General features: G+C 47.8%; 2 long non-coding RNA genes across 4 annotated transcripts; both read left to right on the plus strand.

Moving 5' to 3' along the window:
* The first annotated feature begins 407 nt into the window (after positions 1 to 407).
* LOC131816650 (uncharacterized) lies at positions 408 to 4,654 on the plus strand. 3 transcript variants are annotated; one of them, XR_009348134.1, is made up of 3 exons: positions 408 to 633; positions 728 to 862; positions 2,500 to 4,654. It is a non-coding gene; the product is annotated as an uncharacterized LOC131816650 (long non-coding RNA). The 3 variants fall into 3 exon arrangements; XR_009348133.1 differs by having other exon boundaries at positions 408 to 937; XR_009348132.1 differs by having other exon boundaries at positions 408 to 862.
* Positions 4,655 to 6,971: 2,317 nt separating this feature from the next.
* LOC131816700 (uncharacterized) lies at positions 6,972 to 15,455 on the plus strand. The gene is made up of 2 exons (XR_009348147.1): positions 6,972 to 13,997; positions 14,580 to 15,455. It is a non-coding gene; the product is annotated as an uncharacterized LOC131816700 (long non-coding RNA).
* Positions 15,456 to 22,537: the final 7,082 nt, after the last annotated feature.

Genomic DNA, 22,537 nt, shown 5'->3' on the forward strand with positions numbered 1-22,537 from the left:
AGTCCTCCAAGGTGATGAAGACATTTTGTTTTATTCTAGAGTATTTATGAGTTTTTCTCTTACATTCAGATGTATAAGGCATTTAAATAAGTCGGAATATATTTCCAGGTATTCTATGAGGTACGGATTTGAGATTCTACTTTTTTCCATACAGATAGCTAATCAAAAATGAATTAGATTATGTATTTGGCCCACTCCAAATACTGCCTCCTTTCTGAAATAGTCCCATAGAAACCTAGTTAGAAATAACTAATTATTTTTAATGAATTTGATACATATTTTTTGCCCATCTAGTATTTGCTAGTTTAGCTAGGTTGTTAAGGGGAGGCCTCTCTGAGAGCGGACACTTGAGCTCAGATCTGAGAGAAATGACGCCAGCCATGGGCGGAGTTGGGGAAGAAAATTTCCGGAAGAGGTCAGGGGCAGGGAGGTGCAAGCCTGACATGGTCGAGGAACAAGAAGGTGGCCGGTGGAGCTGAAGGATGATGTTCGAGAGGTCGTGAAGCACAAGATAATTCTCAAATGTGAGATCGAAGGAAAGACAACCAGACTGGTATCACCACAGGACGACCAAGCCATGCCTAGAAAGTTTGAGGAAAACTGTTGTTCAACCTGGAATTCTTTCCACTGAGGGTGAGTGCAGAATGAGACTTACAGACTTTCAGACTTACAAGACTTTCAGACTTAAAGAACTCAGAAATTTTTACCTATGAAGCACTTTCCTCAGGGTTTTTACATGGCGGTCTACTCCTGTGGGGTGAGGACAAGAGGAGGTAGGAGCCTACCCAGGAGGACGGTGAAGCCAAGTGCCGCTGTGAGAACCGTGCCTCTCCTGGACAACGAGTGGTTCAGAATGGAACAGGTCTGGAAGAGGTTTTTGAGTATTTTTAGTTTTTACTTGTGCTCCTTCCAATCCATTTTCTACAATGTTGCTCAGGTAAACTTGGTAAAATTTTAGATACTTCCCCCTTCAGGTTAAGATCCTTCAATGGCTCTCCATACATGTCAGGATAAAAGCCAACTTTCAGTGTGATATGAAAGGCCCTTTGTCAGTGACATCTGCCCATCTGTCACCACTCTGGATGGCCACTCATACCCACTCCTCCAATCGCTGATCTTGTTACAGACTTCTTAGAGCTCTCTGCCGTAGTGAAACCTTTGTAGCTACGGCTCTCTCTCTGTAAGGAAGCTCTTCTTCCCCTCCTTTCCCTGGAAGATTCTTTCTTGTGTTTCAAACTTCATCTTCTTGGGGAAACCTTGTGCTCTCCCACACACCACTGGCTGCAGTGCCCTTGGTTTTACCCCATGATTTCTCTATGCTTCTCACCTCCAGTACTAATCTGCCTTTTTCATTTTTTACTTGTTTATCTGTTCTCCTCACTAGCTTATAACCTGGAGAGTAGGGACTGCAGTTTTTTTTTTTTTTTTTTTTTTTTTTTAAATATAGTCTTCATGCCCTAGCATGGAGCCCAACATGGGGTTTGAACTCATGACCCTGAGAGATATACCTGAGGCTGAGATTAAGAGTTGGAGTTTTACCAAATGAGCCACCCAGGTGCCCTGGGGATGTATTTTAATCATTGCTGAAGTCTCTCTGATGGCTTCTCTGTGGTCGGACTTGGGTGAAACCTCAGCGGCACTCGGGAACTCTGAGTCTCAGTTTCCTCACTGGCAAAACCATGTGGTATTTTGATCTGTGGCACCAGCCGCACAGACAGTGCCCAGTGAGTTGTGCGGAATGAATCCGTGCAGATGCTCAGAGTTCCCAGGACAGTCGCTTCTCAGCAGGGGAGTGAGGATGACTCACTTCAATCAATCTTGATTCCTCCCTTTCCCTCCCAAGGAGGAAGGCTCAGCTCCCTCTCTTAAGACCGTTATGCCTTGAGGGTGGTGGTGGGGAAAATCTGAAAAATGCAGCCTCTTTTCTTTTTCATGTTTATCCATGTGTTGACCTGAGGAATTCAGGATATCTCAGAGGGCAAAAATTTCCCAAACATGTCATTGTCTGACCATTCTTACCAAACTATCCAAACATGGTGTTGCTTTAAGACCTAAATTTTCTTAGACGTGGATGTGTTAGTTATAGACTGCCTGGAGGAGGCAAAGGGATTATGTACCCACTCTGCAGATGGAAAAACTTATCAACTTCCCTGAATTCCTCAGAGTCCAAGGTCTTGTGTACTTTGTTAAGAATCTTCCCAGAAGAGGGGCGCCTGGGTGGCTCAGTTAAACATCTGCCTTCAGCTCAGGTCACCATCTGGGAGTTCTGGGATTGAGCCCCACATCTAGCTCCTCAGTGGGGAGTCTACTTCTTCCTCTGCCCCATCCCTATCCCTATCCCTACCCCTGCTTGTGCTCTCTCTCTCAGATAAATAAATAAAATCTTTAAAAAAAAAAAAGAGTCTACACAGAAGAGGTCCCCAGCACCCCCACACTCAGTGTTTTTCCTCTCCCTCAGTTAAATTAATATTTCCTTTTTTCTTCTTATGGTGGAGACAGCATCCCCGTGGGGCTACTGTGGCAAGAGAGTTGACCCTTCTCAATGTGTTTATAAGACCTGGAGCAGAGTCACAGAAGGGACTGTGAACGGGTACATGAAGATTGAAGCAGCCTTATTCATAACAGCCAAAAACTGAAAACAACTCAAACGTCCACAAACGGATAAACAGGTACATGAAATGTGGTATGTCCCTACATGGAACATCAGCAGAGAAAAGAATGAAGTGCTGACACGCGCTACAATAGAGATGAATCTTGACCTTATACTCAGTGGAAAAAGGCAGACACAAAAGACCACATATCACAAGAGTCCACTTTTTTTTTTCTTTTTGAAAGATTATTTATTTACTTATTTGACAGACAGAGATCACAAGTAGGCAGAGAGGCAGGCGGAGAGAGAGGAGGAAGCAGACTCCCCGCTGAACAGAGAGCCCGATGCAGGGCTCCATCCCACGACGCTGGGATCATGACCTGAGCTGAAGGCAGAGGCTTAACCCACTGAGCCACCCAGGTGCCCCATAAGATTCCATGTTTATGAAATGTCCGAGGAGGCCAATTTATAGAGACACAAGGCAGGTTAGCGGCTGCTTAGGGCTGGGGGTGACTGCTGGGAGCAACAGGGAGTGGCCCCGGTGGGTGCGGGGTTTCTTTTGGGGGTGATGAAAATATTGTAAAATTCTGCACTCTTGGTTGCACAACACTGTGAATTCACCCCAAACCACTGATTTGTACACTTCAAATATGTAAATTGTAGCTCAATAAAGCTGTTAGAAAGACACAGATCTAGAGAAGAGTTGGGGTGGGCAGAAAACAGAGACTGGATTGTGCTTTCCCATCAATCTCCTCCTGCAAGCACTCATTCTGCTGGAGAAAGAATCAAGATCCTAACAGTGGGTCTGAGACGGATTTCTGACCATCAGGCCTTCCTCTCGCCCCCCGTAGAGAGGAGTTAATTATCAGAGTGGGCTCTAGCTGGGTCGTCTTTAATGTTACCATCTGCAAACTACTGCTAACTTTTGCGTTTCCCTTTCCTTTCTGTCTTCTCCTTCTCAGGGACCCAGTTTTCCTAGAAGTAGACCAGATGCACCACAAGTTGGATCACAGAACTAGGGCAACAAATCTCTCTAGAAAGTGTGTTAAGTACAACACTGATTTAGGGAACAGTGCCCTGAACTTCAGGTTCACCTTCAGCGTTTCTCTGCAGGAAGCTCCAAGGATGGTCCCTTCCTGTAGAAAGCTCATGATCACCTAGGGAGGTTGGCCAATTCATGTCAAGAAAGAGCTCAGGATGCAGGTGTTTCTGCTTTTTCTTCTCCATGAGGGAGTAAACATGAGGCTGGCCAGGGGACGTCAGCTTGGAAAGAGGCACAGCATCGACCTTCACGTGTAAGCCACCAAGTTTTGTTCGACATGTAACATTTCCTTTTCTTACAAATGCCTATCTATGCCATTCTCTGTCAGATTGAACACAGAGACTGTATTTCTCAAAGTAATGCAACTCCAACTTACTTTAAGTGCAAGGAGGCATAGGGCAAGGTTACACTCAAGCCATTACCAAGAAAGCAAGAGGGATTGCTGGAGTCTTCCAGCACTTGCCTTGATTACTTGGGATGTGATCAGGGCAGGGACAGCTGGATGCACACAGTGGCATGGGGCAAACGTGGGAGTAAAGGGTTAACTGTCAGGGTTAAAATTCAGGACACCGTTTTAATTTGAATTCCAGATAAACAACAAGTAATTTTTTAGTGTAAGTGTGTTGTCCCATGAAATACGTATTTGTTTGAAATTCGAGTTTAATTGGGAGTCTTCCATTTTTATTCACTGAATTTGGACCCTGGAACACACTGCTACACTGTAATTGTCGTGATTGTGTTGTAATAATCGCTGGCTTGTTTCCTGTTGCTTTGAATCTTTTGATTCCTCCGAGTATGCCGCCAAAAATTCTAGTATCCGAAAAAGCTGAGAGCCACTGAATTCCCTATTCATTCTGGAAAGTCTCCTCTGATTAAGACTGACAAATAAAATTCAGGACACCCATTTAAATTTGAATTTCAGATAAACAAGTAATTTTTTAGTGTAAGTGTGGTGTCCCACGAAATACGTGTTTGTCTGAAATTTGAGTTTAATTGAGAGCCTTCCATTTTTGTTTACTGAATTCGGCAACCAGACCTTTGAGTCCCTTGGCAGCGTGATCAATGCAGCCCCACTAAAGGGCTAATGTTTTGCCCTGTCCGCCATCTAGTGGCCACACGAACAAGGCGGAAACCAGGAAATCGCTTGAAAACAGCAATGCGAGAAAGTTGAAAAGAAGCACCTCGGCTTTCATCTTTAAGATTCTTTAAATTTTTTTCTTTTTACGTACTTCTTGGGATGATCCAATCAACAGCCCAAAGTGTCCACCAAATATCTGAAGTCCATGTAAGTCATCCCAGGTTTAAAGGGCAAGACCCACCCCCGCCCACTGCCTGAGACCTTGGGCTTCCCCATTAACACATAAATGCGAATGTGCAGCCTTGTCCTTGATCTGCTGGGGCTCCTAGATTCCTAGTGATTGTTTTATAATAAGCACGTGGCTGCCAGCAGTATCGAGTATGATATAGGTCAAGCTGTTGTAATCTTATTAAACCCAACTGCGCCATAGGGAGACACAGGGAAACAAGTATTTCCTGTTTGCTGTTTACCCAGGGGTATGCGGTTGAGTGCCAAAGGGAGCTGGTACCATGCTGTGAGCCTCTGGGTGCACGCTGGAATCACCTGGGGTGTTTTTCAAAATACCAATGCCTCTGCCTTCCCTCTTTCACCTCCCCCCTACCCTTCCTTTCCTCCTCTTCTACTTCTTCTTCTTGTTCTATTCAAATCACGGGAGCTATGCATCTGCATGGCCTTGCTTTAAAGTACTACATTACACAGCCCTGCGGACTTAGTAAGAGAGGGACCTGGAAATCGGATTTCCCTTTAAAGCTGGCATATTCTGGGGACAAAAATCTCTCCTCCTCAGTATATCCACAGCGGCCTCTCCGCTTTGTTTTGTCTTGTTTTACAGAGAAGTTTGAAAGGCACAGGAGCTTCTATGTCTCCAATTTTGTTTCTGTGATTCTGTGATCTCATCACAAAAACTCATTATGAAATGATACAGAAACTCCATTTGCAATTTAGCCCAGAATAAAAGCTCAATTTGTTCTTTGAATAGATTTTAGAATAAACCGAGAGGGAGTTCTGTATAGAAATTTATTTTCAAGCACCCTCCAAATTGACAAGGTAGCTCTCTAATTATGACAGTAATTGTAATAAAAATGATAAAAATTGCCTGCAATTTATCGAAAGTCTCTTATTTGTCGGATATTAACCAGGATGCTTTACATGCATTATCTTTTTTTAAACTCTCAAAGCAACCCGGGGGGCTGGGGACCAGATCCCCATTTTCCACACAAGGAAACTGAGGCTCAGAACCCATGTTTCCTCAGATGACACAGCTGGGAAGTAGCAGGGCTGTTTTTCACAGCCAGCTTTGTCTGATGGCAAAGCCTTTGTTCTTCCTTCTCTGATATTGTGCCAAGGCTACAATGCACGGTTCTGCAGGTGTCTTTCCCCTCTAAGCCCCTCTTGGGATGGAGAGGTCACTTCCAAGTCCCGCCCGCGTCCATGACCCTCAGGCTCCAGCCACCCTTGCCCAGCGTTTTGAGGTACTTGGAAGCAGGTTTTAAAGATGACTCCCTTCCTTCCGGCTGGCTCAAGGAGTCCAAAAGCAGTTTTCATTTTTTAGGACACTTACCTTTGAGGAGCCGAGTCGCCGTGGGTCTTACTGGGGCTCTGGTGATGATATTCTAGGCTCTCCTTAAGGATCTGTGGAGGATGAACAAGAAAACAAACCACCATTTGCGAAATGGGGAGCGGAGATATTACCAACACAAAATCTGTATTTCCGAATCAATCCATTCCTCACGCCTCAAGGCCCCTCCGGCTGAAATGATGTCTCCCTCCCTCCTCTGCAAAGCTGTCGGTGACCTCCCTCTGCTGGGGGTCCGTGAATTGCTCCCTCCAGGCTCCCAGCTCCTCTCGCTCAGGCCTCTGTTCTGCTCTGCACACTCTGTCAGAGGCAGTGGGCCGTGGGGTGGGTGCAGACACATTTCTTCCTCTAGACTATGAGCTCCTTGGGCTGCACAGGGAGGGTCTAGACTGGTCAGACTTCCCCAGGGAGTGTGTGAATGTCCAAGGAGAAGTGGTCCCAAGGCACACGGAGCAGGCAGCAGGCAGGAAGGAGGTAAGCCTTTGCTAGCCTTTGCTTGGGGACCCAGGAGGGCATGAATGCCTCTTTAGGGAGGGCTTTGAAAATCCGTACGATGTCGGGGAATGGTACATCTTGTCCATTTTACAGCCTGTGGTTTTTCTGAGCACCCTAGATTTTCCTGAATACCTTTAGCCTCTCCTTTGTGACAGTCCCCCAGCACCGCCCCCCCCCCCCCCCCCGGCTGTCAGAGGACAGAAAACACTCACTCTTTCATTCAGCAAGCACTTCTTGAGAGTCTGTTAGGGGCAGGGCTCTGTGCTGGGTGCTGGGGATAAAACGGGCAGCTCTCCATGGCTCCTACTGCCATGAAGCTTACAGACCAGGGAAACGGCTTATGATCACGGGGACTAAAGTGTCCAGTACACCATGAGCTCCATGAAAGTACAGATTAGGTTATATTTCCTTCTTAACATTTTCAATTTATTTTATTTTTTAATGGATTATGTAATTCACACACCACAAAACGCGCCCTTGGAAAGTGGGCAATTTGAACCGTGTGGTATATTCGCAAGGTTCTGCAAAACTCACCGCTGTGTAATGGCAGAACATTTTCATCGCGCCCCAAAAGGAAGCCCATCCGCATTAGCCATCACTCCCCATTCCCTCTGTCCCCAGTTCCTGGCAACCACCAATCTACTTTCTATACTGTGGGTTTGCCTTTCCTAGACATGTCACGTCAATGGAATCAAGCCATACGTGGTCTTTCGTGTCTGGTTTCTTCTACGTAGCATTGTGTGACCAAGGTTTGTCCGCCCTGTGGCACAGATCCGTGTTTCAATCCTCTCTATGGCCAACAAACCCCTGATACGAATATTGCACATTCTGTTTCGTTGGTCATCACTGGCTGGACGGCTACGTTTCCTTTCGCGTCTTGTGCCTCCGCGTTCCCCTTTCTCTCTTCCTCTTTCTTCTTGCTCTCTTCTCCATTCCTCCTTCCTTCTCTTGTTGCTGCTTCCCTCTCTCAGATGCTTCTGAGTCACCGTGTGACCGGCGCTGTTATTAAGGATCTGATAAAGGCTCCAGCCTGAGATAAATTGAAGAGCACCAATTTTTTTTTTTTTTTTTAATGAAAGCTTTACTTGAAAACAGATTTAGTTTTGCTGAGAAGTTATGAAGATAGTCCAGAATTCCTGTCTCCCTGTCGCGTAGTTTCCCCTACTGTGACCGTCTTCTGCACAAAGGTGCATTCCTTCTAGTGAAGGACCCAGGCTTGTTACAGAACATCAGCTAAACTCTATCCTTCACTCAGATTTCACTGGTTTTCCCCCAGTGGCCTTTTCCTGTTCCAGGCTCCCACAGAGACTTTAACTGCCATGTCTCACGAGGCTCCTCTGATCTGTGACGCTGTCTCAGGCTTCCCGTGTTTTGGATGACCTTGAGAGTTTTGAGGGGTACTGGTCAGGTTCTTTGTAGAATGTCCCTCCGCTGGGGTTTGTTTGTTTTTGTTTGTTTCTTGGGCTTAGACTGGGGCTATGGGTTACAGGTGAATAAAGGCATCACTTTGAAACTTCTGTGAGAAGCCCCACGGCTAAGAAGTAAGACCAAATCGGCCAGGATTACTCAGAAGAAAAGAGAGAGAGAAGCTTTACTTTTGAGGCCTTGAAGTGATAAAAGTGGCATATGGAAGGATCCCCGGGCCCCTTCCCCAAAGAGTTGTATGTTCCCTGTCCCACAGCGGTGAAGAAAGCCTTTATCCGGCATGCAAACCCAACTGGACATTTGTCCTTTCTCTCCCCTTGGTTCTACCGTGTGCTCTTGGGAGAGACAAGCCCTCTTTCTGGGTGTCCATAGAATCTGGAAGTTGGAACCAGTGACCTCCAAGGCTTCTTCTTGCTACAACATAGGAGGAGACTAGAGGGCTCCCTTGTCTCCTCAACACTCAGCACATTCCTCAGTAGGAATCCCTTCTTTTCCATACGGGTCTCAGGTGGCTGGAGTCACATGACAGACACCCCCAGACCGCAGCCCCACCCAACCCCATTTTTAAAGCTTCCTTTGCAAACACCAGAAGAAAACAAAACCCAGAAGCTTGCCACAAGGATCTCCACGCTGAGGAATGCAGTGAGCCCCAGGATGGCAGTGCCCAGAGCAGGACCCCTGTCCCTGGCTGTCCCCGGTCCCCTGCTGACACAGCACAGGGGCCAGAGGGATGAGGGTCACAGGCAGCTCCACACACCACACGATGTTGGAGACTCACCCCAAGAGGCTGTTTTGGTTCAACAACTCCTGTAGCTCGACTAAGTTAATCACTGATGACAGGAGATTAATTTATAACCGGACAGCAGACAAGATAGTTCAGGCTTTGGCGGGATGGCACTGAACTGTGGCATGGGGCGTCACGCAGAAGAGGCCCGGTCTGCAGCTCGGTGTGGAGGCTGAGGGCTTCAGCTGTGCACGGCTTCCCAGAGGCCGGCTGGACAAAACAGAGAGGGACACTGTGCCAGGGACTCTCCTCTCTGAGCAGATTTGCTGGTCATAGAAGACCCGTCCAGGGGCACCTGGGTGGCTCAGTAGGTTAAGCGTCTGCCTTTGGCTTGGGTCATGATCCCAGGCTCCTCCCTACCCAGCAAGCCTGCTTCTTCCTCTACCTCTGCCTGCTGTTCTCCCTGTTGTGCTCTCAATCTCTCTGTCAAACAAATAAATAAAATCTCAAAATAAATAAATAAATAAATAAAGGAGACCTGTCAAAACAACAGCTGAGCTTATGGGAAACGTCCAGTGTGAAAAGTCCAATTAGGAGGGAGTGTCAGCCTGCCAGCGCAGTCCGGGCCCATCGGCTAAGCCATATGGGACAGGAGGAGAGGAAGGGGACAAGTAAGGAGATGGATGGAAGGTGACGGACAGGGGCGGAAGGCCAGCTGGGAGTCCTGAGCAGGGTGTAGGGTGAGGGGTGCTTCCGCAGCCTCCAGCGCCTCGCGCGGGGACAGCACCTCTCCAGCGAAGGCAGGTCTCTGAGGACCAACCCTCCTACCCCACCTGCATCCCCTCTGTCGTTCCCAGCATGACCAACCCCATTCTGGGGCCAAAGAAGATTGGAAGGAATCATGATGTGCAGACTCCTCTGGGGCCTGGACGTCATACTCTAGACATTGCTTTTGCAACAAGTAAAAAGACCCTTTCCTGCTGCATTGGGGCGCACGCGGCATCTGCGGGGGGCTGCCGTTCCGCCAGGCGCGGCAAGCTCGTGTTTCTAGCCGGGACACTTTGGCGTTCTGAAGTCAAGCCCGTTGGTCAAGGAAGCCCCTGGCAATCCAGCCCTGGTGGCACAGGGTGCCGGAGGCTAGTCCGCGAGACCGCGGTCTCGATAGAGAAAGAAGGTAAGAGAAAGCGAGAAGACAAATGGGACCAAAAATAGGAAAGAAGCCAGATCAAAAATGGGGGTTGCTGAAATGCAGGCTTCCCACCCAGAAGCGTTCTGGGAGAGCGGCTGAAACGTGAGTGACTTATGCTTGATTGCCTACTGGGAGCCCAGCCCTTGTCATTTTGATTCAGTCCCTGCAGTCTCCTGTTTCTCTGTCCGTGTGTTCCTTCCACCCAGAACACCCTCCTCTCCAGAACCTAGTTCCTATTTGCCAAGAGCCAGCTGAGGCATCATTTCCGCCCGAAAGTCTACCAGGAACCTTCAGGCTGGACCTCGGGGTTCTTCTCTTTGGCGTCTAAAGTTCCTTACATCTATTGCAGCAACATCTGTGTGTTCCCAACCCTGACAGGCAACTTAGCATCACTTGGAGGACCTTGTTAAAAATATAAATCCTGAATATATATATATATAAATCCTAGATGCCTGACTCTCTTGGGACAAGGCTTGGGAAGTTGTGTTTTATTAATCCTCATGAGTGTGTTAGATGCCAGGCCAGGGCTGGGTAGCTCTCATCTAGTCTGTGTCCCCTGGGTCTGTGCACAGGGCTTAGATCATGGAGACCACATGCCACTGGGCCCAGTCATCCCCTAGGTCTGGCAGGAAAGGATGCAGAAATATAAGACGCAGGCCCTTCAGCTCAGATTATTTCTGTCCATTCATTGCTCCTGCCTCGGGCCCCAAACGCTGTCCTAAGGATAGAAGAACAAAACCCAACACAGCCTACCCTCACGTAGCTTATAGGCTAGTTGGCAGACAGAGGCAAATCCCATCACCTACACATGTGTTATTGCAAAGTACAATGTGAGTGTTCTAAAGGAAAAGAGAAGCGGCTCAGAAACCCTATAACAGGCACTCTGGCAAAGGCCTTTGTTGAATTATAAAAAGAGACACACACCTCCCTTTGAACTGACATAATCTCACACTGAGAACCAGGCTTGACTGGTGAAGTGTAGGCTGGATTTAAGTCACCCTCTCCCCTCTATCTCCCCCAACCCTCCAGCAGTGGAGCACTCTTGCACAGTGAACAACCTGGACACCCTTCTGTTGTGGCCCTGCTGCAGTCTCTAGCAGAACGTTCTGGCTTCTTGGCTCTCCCTTATAGCTGGAAGAGTCCTTTATCCTAGAAGGAGATAATTACATCTTCTACAGGCATAAATCTGTTTGGACATTTAGAGAGGAATTTATATGTAGTTTCTGGAGGACTGGGTGTTTTTCTTATCTAAATTGAAAAGAGGATTCTTTTAAATATGATCCAAGAGTGTTCTTTCATATGGTAATTAAACACACTCTGGCTGATAAGCTCTAGACTTGGCATAAGGTTCAAAGCAGAAATTATGTTCAGATGAGGCACAGGGATGTTTTTTGATCTGATTTGTTTTTAGCTGCTGACACTGGGATAATTTTGGCTTCTGTGTGGCAGGAGGCCTCAGAAACCTGGGAAAATGAGACCTTTTGGAAGAAAGTCCAAAATACCTAGAAGGGATGGAAGGGCGCTTGTTACATTTTGGAGCTAGGACAAAGCAGCATTCTCTGGTGGAAGAAAACTCTGGTCACACGCTAGCCGCAGAGGATCTGAGCTGGAGGGGCCCTTGAGAGGCACCGTGTCCAGATCCTTCTTTCTGCCAATGGGGAAACTGAGGCTCAGAGAGAGCAACTGGCTTGGCAGTGGGCGGCAGAGCCAGGTTGACCCCTGCTGCTTCTGTGGATGGCCCACGGCGTCCAGCAGGAGGGTGGTGTGAGCTGACTGGGTGGCTGTGTGTATTGGAGACAGCGAGAAGGGGGGAGGTAGGGCTGAAGACAAGGAATCTTGCCACAGCCAGCATGGCCCCTCCTCTTTCAGATGCAGGACGCTGCTCTCCCTGCTTCCGAGGGTTAGGGGTAAGTGTCGTCTACAGGAGAGGACACTGGGAACTGAAGTAAGGGAAGACGGAAGTCACCCAACAGATACCAGAGAGGGCACGGTGAGCCACATGCCACGTGGCTGTTTCACCAGGGGTGGTAGTATTCAGTCTGGGGTAGGGGAAGGTTGGGTGCCCGAGTGACATCCTACTTTGGACACCGTATCTTTCACGCTTTCAGTTGTGAGGACAAGATGGGCTAATGGGTGCTCGGTGAAGGGTGGCATCTCTCATTGGAGAGCCTGCTAAGGAAAGGGGTAGGGGAGGGGCCCCTCAGCGGTCGTGATTTCAGGAGGTACGACTCTCCCATCTCACAGGTGAGGAAACAGGAGAATTTCCTGCCTGGAGTCATACAGCTTGAGAGCAGTGAAGCCAGGCACTTCCGAGGACGTGCCTTAAGCTCCGAGCCAGGCTATCTTCTCTCAGACTCAGCATAATTTTTGCCTGCGCCAGCTGCCGGCTCCTTTCCTTGCCTCCTGGCCCTGCCTCCCCTCCCCAGAGGACCTGCAGCAGACATGATCCCCAAATTCAAGTGCATTTGAGTACAGATGTGGTGCTTTGCACACGAGCCCTGACTTTGGCAGACAGATGTGTTGGCAGTTCAAGCATTGGAGAATGCTGGAAATGGGAGTCCCTTTCCCAAAGATGAAAGATCGGGGGATGCTGTGGGACATACCCAGTGTTGGTTTTACTCCAGCTTGTTTTCCAAAGGCCCAAGCTCCACCAGCACGCTAGGGCCCAGCTCTGATTCAAACTTAGGAAGTCGGCACAGACATCTCTAGCCGAGGGCTGCTCCTGCGTGGCCCCTGCGTGGTCCGGGCCCTCTTTCCTTCTCTTGTCTCCTAGTTACTATGCTTCTGGGGACAAGGAAGGGACAGTTCCGAACAAAGGCCTTCATCAGTTCTTTTTGTGAAACTCCTACAGATTGGGTAACTGACAGTTTTTCATCAATACCCACTTCTCTAGTGAATTTCAACAAGCTCGAACTCCTAAAAAACAAAACATTTTCATGCCCTGTGAAGGGTGTAGGTAAATGTGGAACGATCAATTGAAAAGATGAGCATTTCTAACTCCTGAGGGCATGTGCAGGAGTCCCGACCAGGCTGGGAGTGAGGAGACGGAAGTTTCAGTCCTCATTCCTTCTTGCTGCCTGTGTGATCCTGGCCAAGTTGATTAACCTCTCTGGTCCTCCATGCTTGCTAAGGCCTGTTTCACCATTACAAACATGGAAAGAAACCTCTCGGGAACATAGTTCCTTTCCGGGGGTGAGTTTTGCACATTCAACCCTGGCCACTGATACTTGATGAGTTTGGAGTTTTCTCTTGGTGGGAACAGGGACAGGTGTTTAAAGCAAAGACCTGAGTTCTTTCCAACTGCGGCCCTAAGTCGGTGGGTCTGGGAGGCCAATCAGGCTGTAAAATCATATGCGGTTTACACTGTAGAAATAGATCCAGTTTGCTTAGAATAAAATCCTGGAGGTAAAGTGGTGATTCCAAACTCCACTGAGTTGCAGCCTTAGAACTAAGAGCCAGACCGTGTGCTCCGAACACTTCAGCGGACAGGTGGGGAGGCCCACAGTCCACGAAGGAAGTACCCCAGGACTCCTGGAGAATTTGAGACAGAACCAGAGCCAGAACCTAGCTAGACAACGTCTGGCCTAACGCTTGTCCTCTCTGTATGAATGAAAGCCAATTTAAAGAGTAAGGGATTATAAAAATCACCCTATTATCTTAAGAACAGCTTTAATATATGTAAATACAGGCCCAAAAGATTTTTATTTATAGTTGCAGTTTAACACAAATCCAAACCCTGCACGTCCTCAGACACCACTATGGACACTCGATTTGCATTTCCCGAAACCACCCTGAGAGCAACTCTGAAATAAATTAAAAAGAATGGTCAAGCCTGAATGCACACCGAGGTTTCCATGTGCTCAACTCAGCAGATTCAGGTATGACCCCTACAGAGCTTGGACTCTGAACGGCCACTAACATTCTCTACGCTCAATGACCATTTCACACAATGAATTCATCTGTGTAATTGTGCTTAGCTGTCCTGAGATTAACTCCATGTTTGCATGAAGATCAAAATGCTTACTTTAAAAAGTTTGGTTTTCTTCCATTTCTGCCTTATCTGGGGAGGTAGTCATGCTTGGAATTTCCTGGGCTTTTCTTTTTTAAATCTCTCAGAGGGATTGAGAATGTGAGAGCCAGTAGTAGGGGGTGTGGTGTCTTACTTACCTTTTATTGTCTTTTTTTTTTTTTGAACAACAATGGGCACCCGTTCTTCCCTGTGTTGATGTCCTCTTGTCAAATGCAACCCAGAAAATCGGGATCTTAAAGTGGGGAATGGCATCCTTGCTTGCTTCCAGCCCTAAATCTTACACTAGTTAGAATGTGATCTAGAATTCTGCTTTATCAGAAAGTTTTCTGCTGCGTGAGAGTTGACGTGCAGTAAACAGCACATACCAGAAGTGTACATCCTGATGGACTTTGGTTAACGCATACACTTCTGCGTTTGTCATCCTTGGTAGGGGAATATCCGTTCTGGGCTCTTCCAAGGCTGGGCCGCTTCCAGGTGGGGCAGAGGCCGACATCAGGAGTGCTGAGAAGGTGGTGGCGTGATTGGAGTCAGAAGGCCTTATTTTCTCCGGGTTCACCTGGCTGAAGCTCTGGGAGAAAACGCTGGCCGGCACACTGCACTTTCGCTCACAATGGGGATCGGCCGGGAACGGGAGACGTTTGAATGGGGTGGGGTGTTTCCACTTAATCATTACCACTGCTGACATCAATGAAAACCTGCATGGGCACCCACAATGAGTGGAAAGGAGGCCAGACTCTCGGGAAGTATTGTGATGAGGTCGGGGACACAGAGAATGCAAAACCGAGCTGGGCTTGGATTGCGGCTTCAGTGCATGGTTGTTTTTTGTGGTCGAAGTGTGCAAACTGCCCTAGCTATTTCCAAACAACTTCAGGAGAGGAATGGTTGGGTTTTCCAGCTCCCCAGTGGGTGCCCTGGACACAGGCAGCCTTGAGAACAAATATGTCCTGTCCAGAAATAGGAAGTCAACTATTTACTTATGCAAGCAATGCTATAAAAGGGCTTTATAAGGTGAGTTGCAGCTCCTGAGCTTTGGACTGACCCCTGGATTGGTCTCAGAAGGCTCCTTCCGGAGGAAGGAAGGTCCTGAAGCTCTCGGGTTGAGCACTGGATCAAACAACAACTGAAATCAAGTAGAACCTCCCCCATCTAACAAGCTGGTGAGCCCAGGCAAAACACCCTCGAGACAGCTTCTGAACGAAGATGTCAATATCGCCATGTCAACCTGAACCAGCATCACAGCCTTTCAAAATTTATTTTGTGAAGTTAAGAAAAAAACTTTTTTTAAATAAAAATCACTTTCAAATCCTATGATTATTGCCTTCACCCCTTCCTTGCCTGCCCCCAACTCTCTCTCTGAGCCCTTCACCTCGTCAACCTCCTTTGACAAAGCCATAGCCTTGGTTCGATCTGACGCAGCTCACTTCACGCCTGACCCCACATAGCTGAACCAGGTTCTAGAAGAACACGCCATCATGCTGGTGGCTCACACTTCAAACTCACGCCCTTGAATCTCAGGAAGCTCCTTAGAACTGCCGGGTAGTTATACTGTAGATCCCTGGTCAACGTATATTGGCATATACGTATATTGGCATGGCCCATTCAGTATTTGTCGAATGAATGGATTGAATAAATGAATGTTATTTAGGGTCCTATCTGCACTAAAGCTCCTCTTGCCTGAGTTTACAAGTGGATTTTATTTTTTAAACTTTTTTTTTTTTTTTTTTGAATGAACACTGGCCTTAGACCTAGAAGGCTCACATGCCACTCTCAGCACTGCTGCCTACTAGCTGGGTGATCTCAAGAGAGTTATGTTCCCTCCCCAGGACTCAGCCTTTTCTATAAAATGAGGTGGATGGACCAGAAACGCTACCAAATAGAGAGTCTCTTTAGATGGAGGTCAAATGAGTAATCTAAGGTTCCTACCTTTTAGTGAAGGTCACAGATCCGTGATTCTTCCTTGAGCCCAGCAAACCCACGGCTGGGTGTCATTTGGAGAGGAGTGGGGTCCCTAGCATTTAAGGGACCCTAAGAGAAACGCTTGCCAGAAGACCTTGTCTCTTCTTTATCGGTCTCTGATTATAGCTTCTGATCCTGTAGCTAGAAAGAGATTGCAGAGTAGGCAAACCTCTCCTGGTTCTGAGCAAACTTAAGGGGGAGTATAGTGGAAAGGTGGCGTTGGACTGGGATTTGGGTGCCTGGATGGTTCCCAATCCTGTCACTGCTCATCAGCCCCTGTCGGGCCTTTGATTTCTGGTCTGTAGAATGAGCGAATTAAAGTTCACTAAGCTTTATTCTGTCTTCCACCACTCCCTGGCCCTGGTGGTGTCTTTTTGCCCTTTTTAACTGGCCTGGCCTGTTTCAGATCAAAACCGGCATAGCATTAGCAAGGTTTAGGATGGAAACACCAAGGTCTTTGATGGAAACACCACAGAGCAGGACTTTGGAATGGTAGGAGGAAAGGAAAGGCGTTGATGGTAGAAACACCTGCCCTTGAGTCGAAAACCAGCTGGGCGAGTGACCACAGACACAGGAGATCTCCCCACGCACCCACCATTCTAGAATATTGTACAGCACGTGCCCCCAGTGTGGAGTAGAGTAGACAGCTTGGATGGTACGTGAGCAAATCATTAAACATGAATCAAAACTTCTAGTGTGAAAATCATGTTGAATTACTTAGCTCTTAATCTTTCTGATTCCTTTAAGGGGTCTGTTGCTGGGCGAGGGTATTTTAATAACATTCAAACCTTTGCTAATCAGTCCTTTCCTCTCTGGCAACATTCTCCCCCAGTCCTCACTTTTTATTAAATGGAGAAGAAACAAGGCTGAAGCTCAGAAAGCTTTGCCAGTCTAGAATTTGGTGATATTGTTTTGCTTTATTGCATTTATTTTTGTGGATAATTAATGGAAAGGGATACTATGTTCCCATGTAAAGTCATGAAAAATTTATCTTAAAATAGATGCATTTAAGTTTAAAAAATTGAGTTGATTTCTCTTTAAATATTAAGTGATAACGTATAAAGTCATGCCCTTTATGACAACATAGAGCAGATGCTTCCTAGGATTTGAGGAACACTGGTGGATGGCATTCCCCATCATAAGATTGGGGGTTGGTTCTCTGGACATTATAATAGTGCTTCATTTAAATCTAGTAAGTAACTCAGCTTCAGGTATCTCTTTCTCTCTAAGTAGACTCCATGCCCAGCATGGAGCCCAGTTGGAGCCCGAACTCAAGACCAAGACCCAACCTGAGATCAAGAGTCAGATGTTTAACCAACTGAGCCACCCAGGTGCCCCTCTTTTTTTCTTATTCTTTTCTTTTTAAAAAAAATTTTTAAAAAGATTTTATTTATTTATTTGACGAAGAGAGAGATCACAAGCAGGCAGAGAGAAAGGGGGAAGCAGGCTCCCTGCTGAGCAGAGAGCCCAATGTGGGGCTCGATTCCAGGACCCTGAGATCATGACCTGAGTCAAAGGCAGAGACTTAACTTACTGAGCCACCCAGCCAGCCCAATTTTTTTCTTTTTAAATAAATTTTTGCCTTTTCCTGATCACTACTGTATAAGACTTGGAAATATAGGGAAACATATAGAACAAAAGGAGGAAATATAGAAAAACCTGTAGACTAGAATGAGAATTCATTCATTCATTCATTATCTGCTCAGAAATAACCACGCCTAACACACTGGTAAATTTTTCTTTCTCAGTGCACTCATTTTTCTTTCTCAGCTATTATTATCATGTATGTATTTTATTTCTGTAGCCAATTTTATTTCCCTAGTATTATAGTATAAGCATATCTCAACATCACTCAAAACTCTTTATACACATTGTTTTAAATGGCTGTCAGGTATTTAACATGGAAAAGCCCCACGCTGGATTTAACCATTCCACAGCTATTGGGCAGCTGTGTTGTTTCCAGTCTTGGCCATGAAAGTGTTGTAAGGAGTGTCTTTATAAATATCAGTGTATCTGCATTTTGGATGGTTTCCTTAGAATAACCACAGAAATGGCATTCCTGTGGGAAGATTTTGAAGGCTTTGGGATAAAGCCAGACTTTTTAGTGGGAAGATTTTGAAGGCTTTGGGATAAAGCCAGACTTTTTAGTGGAGCCCGGAAGTACTTAGATCTGAACCCATGTTCAGTGGGACGCACTCTGGTTTGTGTGTGCAAGGTGGGGCTGTTCCTGGGAAGAGCTCAGCCTCTGCCACTTTGGGCAAGTTACCCAACTTCGCCACCTCCTGCTGATACAGGTATGACCAGTCACTCCCCAGGAATCCAGGAGCGAGCGTTCTTCATATCTAGGCTTCTGAATGCCCGTATTTCAGCTTCAAAAGTACACACATCATTAACTTATGTGTTTCTCCCTTTGTGTAAAGGAATGAACAGCAGTTTTCTGGAAAATTACTTGTCGCAACAGCCTAAAATGCTCTTTTGTAGCTGAGCTGGGCAAGGTTTGAAAACAAATTGCTGACTCTCCGGGGAAGAGAGTAGATGGCAGGGCTCATACTTTCTTGGTGTCCCCTGTGCGTGTGCCCCAGCTGTGCTTAGCATCTTATGGAAGCTTCCAAAACAGCTCTCCCCAAAGTGCATTAAAGAGATTGCTGGCTCTGCAGGAGGCTAGTCTGTGTGCCTTGCAAAAAAAGGATTCTGTTGCTTAGAAAAGCCCGTGTGGTTCAAAGTTAAACGGATTCTTTCAGAGCTTGGTTGATCTGATGTTACTCACGAATCCCCCAGATGGAGACATGATAGTCAGCATTTGCCAGGCTCACCTGACGGCAAAACCCTTTCTCACACATCTCATCAGACGAATGTTCTGAAAAACACACTTCGAGAATCATTGCTGACAACAACTGTGCAAGATAATGTCTGTCCGTGTCATGTACAAATGAGGAAACTGAGGCTCAGATAAGTCGATCAGGGTGGTCCAGTTGGTGATTCCTGGCCTTGGGATTTGAACCCAAGGCCACCTGACCTTAAGCCTGGGTTTGGTTTCACTGTCCCCTGGGGCGCAGAGGGTAGGAATCAGGGTGCCTTTAAGCTAAGTGCTGGGCGCATGAAACTGGAGGGTGAATGCGAAATCAAGCTCAGAGTTGGGAAGAAGATCCCATGCTGCGTGCATTGGTCCTGGAGCCCAAGTTGATGGAAACTGATGCAGTCTTAAGAAACCAAGGAAGTGGGGAATCCAGAAAGCTGAGGTCAGTGGAAGACAGATGGGGTGAATTCCAGGGGCCCTGCTATTAACACTTCATGGATCACTTTCTTATGGACTCAGCTGGTTTACGAGGGTGGTGGATTCATCTCTTGTGCCAGTGTAAGGTGGAGAGCAAGAAAGGAGCATTACTCTGTTGTGCTGTGGTGTGGAAGAGCCCAAAAGACTCCTGCCTTATTACCAGCACCTCTTGATTGTGTTAACTGCTCCCTGCCTCCCATGATAGGCTCTTCCCTTGATTCCTGTCTCCCCTGTGGGCTCGGACCTTTTCCTGCTGGGGCTCTGCTCTCGAGCAGCTGCAGGCCTACGGTGTGTGCACTTCACTGACCTCAGAGGTGTGGAAGAGATGAAACCTGGTAATGCAACAGCGTCATAGCCAGAGCTCTTCCATTCCACGCATTCAACAAAAATTCACACGCTGGCATTGTTCTAGGCTTCCGGTGTATTAGGAAACCGTCCAGACAAAAACCCCCTACCTGTAGGCATAGTCATGCTAGTGCGGGAGGGAGATGATAAACCAGATAAGAAAAATGTTAGATAGTGATCAGCAATAAGGAAGAAAAGGGGACAAGAGCAAGGTGGGGGATGGAACAGTAGGGGCTCACATTTTGGATCCGGACAGCCAGGGGGACCTTACCGAGAAGGGGCTTTCTAATCCCCGCATCACCCTTCGAGCTGGGAAGGGACCCCACGTGTGCTGTACCTCTAGTAGATGCCAAACATTGCACGTTTGTATATGCCGTATGTATTTTTTCCTTTTCAATGTACAGATGAGTAAAGTAAAGCTCAGAGAAGCCAGGTAATTTTTCCTAGGTCACACAGCCTAGGTATGAAAGAGCCCCCAATACACTGGAAAGCCCATGCTTCCTCTGCAAACCCACACTTTCTTCCTGAAAGAGCTAACCAGGCCAGGCCCCACTGACTCACTTTAGAGGGAAGGAAACAGATGCCCAGAGAGTCCTAGGTAGAGGTCAGGGATGCTGCTAAATGTCCCACATGCAGAGAATAGTCTCTGTAACAAGGAATTACCCTGCCGCAGCCGTTGGTCGGAAGGGTGGAGGCAGAGAAACCAGAAGCAGAGGGAGTCTTATACAAGGGAGGTAGGCTCATGGCCATGCTCCGCTCACCACCCTCCCAAGGCTGCCTGTCTTCCTCGAGTGGGTGCGGAAGGACAAGGCCCTCCTGGCTCTGCTCCTGCTCCCTGTTTCACCTCCTGGTCCTTGGAGCCTTGCCCCTACTTTCCATCGAATGTCACCTTTGCAGATTCTCATATGAAGCTGCAACCCGGCCCAGGGCTCTCCGTGCTCCTCCCGTGTTAGAGGCGTCCCCACCCCACCGACGGCCCGACACGAAGTCAGTTACTATATTCCTTCCTCTTCCCCTGGGGGAAGACCCACAGCGAAGGCATACTGGTTTGGTTCACTGCTGTACCCCACTGCCTGGTGCTCAAAACACATTTGCTGAAGGAGCGAGTATATCCACATCATACCGGCCCTGACGTGCTCCTCTCCCCATGCCTGTAACCCGAGTCATGAGGCCACCATCTCATCGGGAAACCGAGGATCATGCTTGGGCCTTCCCTTTCTCCCTCTGACAGCTTTACTGAGGTATAATCCACATACCACACAATTCATTCACCTTTCGGTAGCTTTTTCAGTAGCTTTTCCTAATCAGGTGGGTATTTACCATGAGACACCATCAATTTTAGAACATTTTCCTTACCTCTCCCCTGCAAAACCCCATAGGGCTTAGCCATCAGCTCCTAGTCTCTCTTGCACGCCAGCCCTAGGCAGCCAATAATCTACTTTCTGTCCGATATATGTGCCTGTTCTGGATGTGTCGTACGAATGAAATCAGACAATATGTGGTCTTTCGTGATCTTCTCAGTTAGCATAATATTTTCGAGGTTCCTTCATGTTGTAGTACGTATTAGTATTTCATTCCTCTTTTTACTGAACAATGCCCCATTGCATGAATTTCATCTTATTTATCCATTTATCAGTCGATGGACATTCAGATCAGGTTTTTGTGAGCCGTGGGCTCCCTCCTGCATCCCCAGAAACTGCCTGGCCACTTCGCGCCCGGAGAACCACAGTGCCTGCCACCTGGGATCTCTCTCGAGTGGGTCACCCTCACTGTACACCAGAATCACAGGGAGAAGGAAGTTCAACGTCCCAATGCCCAGACTACACCCCAGACCCATTACAGCAGCCTCTCTGGGTGGTGGACCCAGGCATCAGCCTCTCTCCAGCTCCCAGGTGGTCACAAGCACAGCCAACTGTGAGAGCCACAGTGTCTCTGTCTAACCCCTGCTTCGAGCTGCTACCTTAGTGCAAATCTGGTGGTGTCACTACACTCTTCCTGAAAGCCCCTTATAGCTCCCTGTGGCTCTCAACAAAATCCCAAGTCCCCGGGAGACACACAGATTTCTGGGACCTCCATCCGACTGCCACCCGGTCCTGCCTCCTACCCTCCCTGACTCATGTGGCCCCACAACTCCATGCCTTTGGACACACCAGTCCCTCTCCACTGGCTGCTCTCTGCTCTCCCTGGGGGGTGGCTGGGCCCCCTCCTCCACACGGACTGTACCACTGTGTGTCCGGACCTGTCCAGGAGCCTCTCCAGCCCAGAGCAAGTATATGATACATGTCTGTATCCTCCAGCTGCAGGGGCCTGCCACACAGTAGGTGGGTTTGTCGGGTGGGTGGGGCAGGGAGATGAATGAGAGAGAGAAGGCCTACTGGTCTCCGGGGGAATGTGAGCGACCTTCTCTGTTACCTGACCATTCTCTTCCAAATTCCAGCACGAATCCTGAGGCAGCCAGTTGGCTGTGCCCACTGCGCCTCCCCGACCAGTGAGGGTCACGAGCGTGCGTCCCCGCTGTGGCCATGCCCACCGCCTTTTCCCCTCCTGGACCTACCTTGCTTCATTCCCTCGCTGTGGGCCCAGTGCCAGCAGGTGTTGGCAGAAAAGGGGGGACTGGGAGTGACTGTCCTTCTGCAGCTAAAGGCAAAGGGCCCAACCTAGATATAAATCATGTAAATCCACTTTCAAAGGGCTGGAGTGGAGTGGAATGTCTCTCATCCCTCTGTTAGCCATAAATCTTCTGGCTGGGGGAGGTAATTGTCCTGCTCTTGAAGAAGCTATAAAGGGGGGGGGCATTAGCAGTTGGCAGGGCA

Source organism: Mustela lutreola, chromosome 15 (assembly GCF_030435805.1).
Source record: "Mustela lutreola isolate mMusLut2 chromosome 15, mMusLut2.pri, whole genome shotgun sequence".
Taxonomy (NCBI): domain Eukaryota; kingdom Metazoa; phylum Chordata; class Mammalia; order Carnivora; family Mustelidae; genus Mustela; species Mustela lutreola.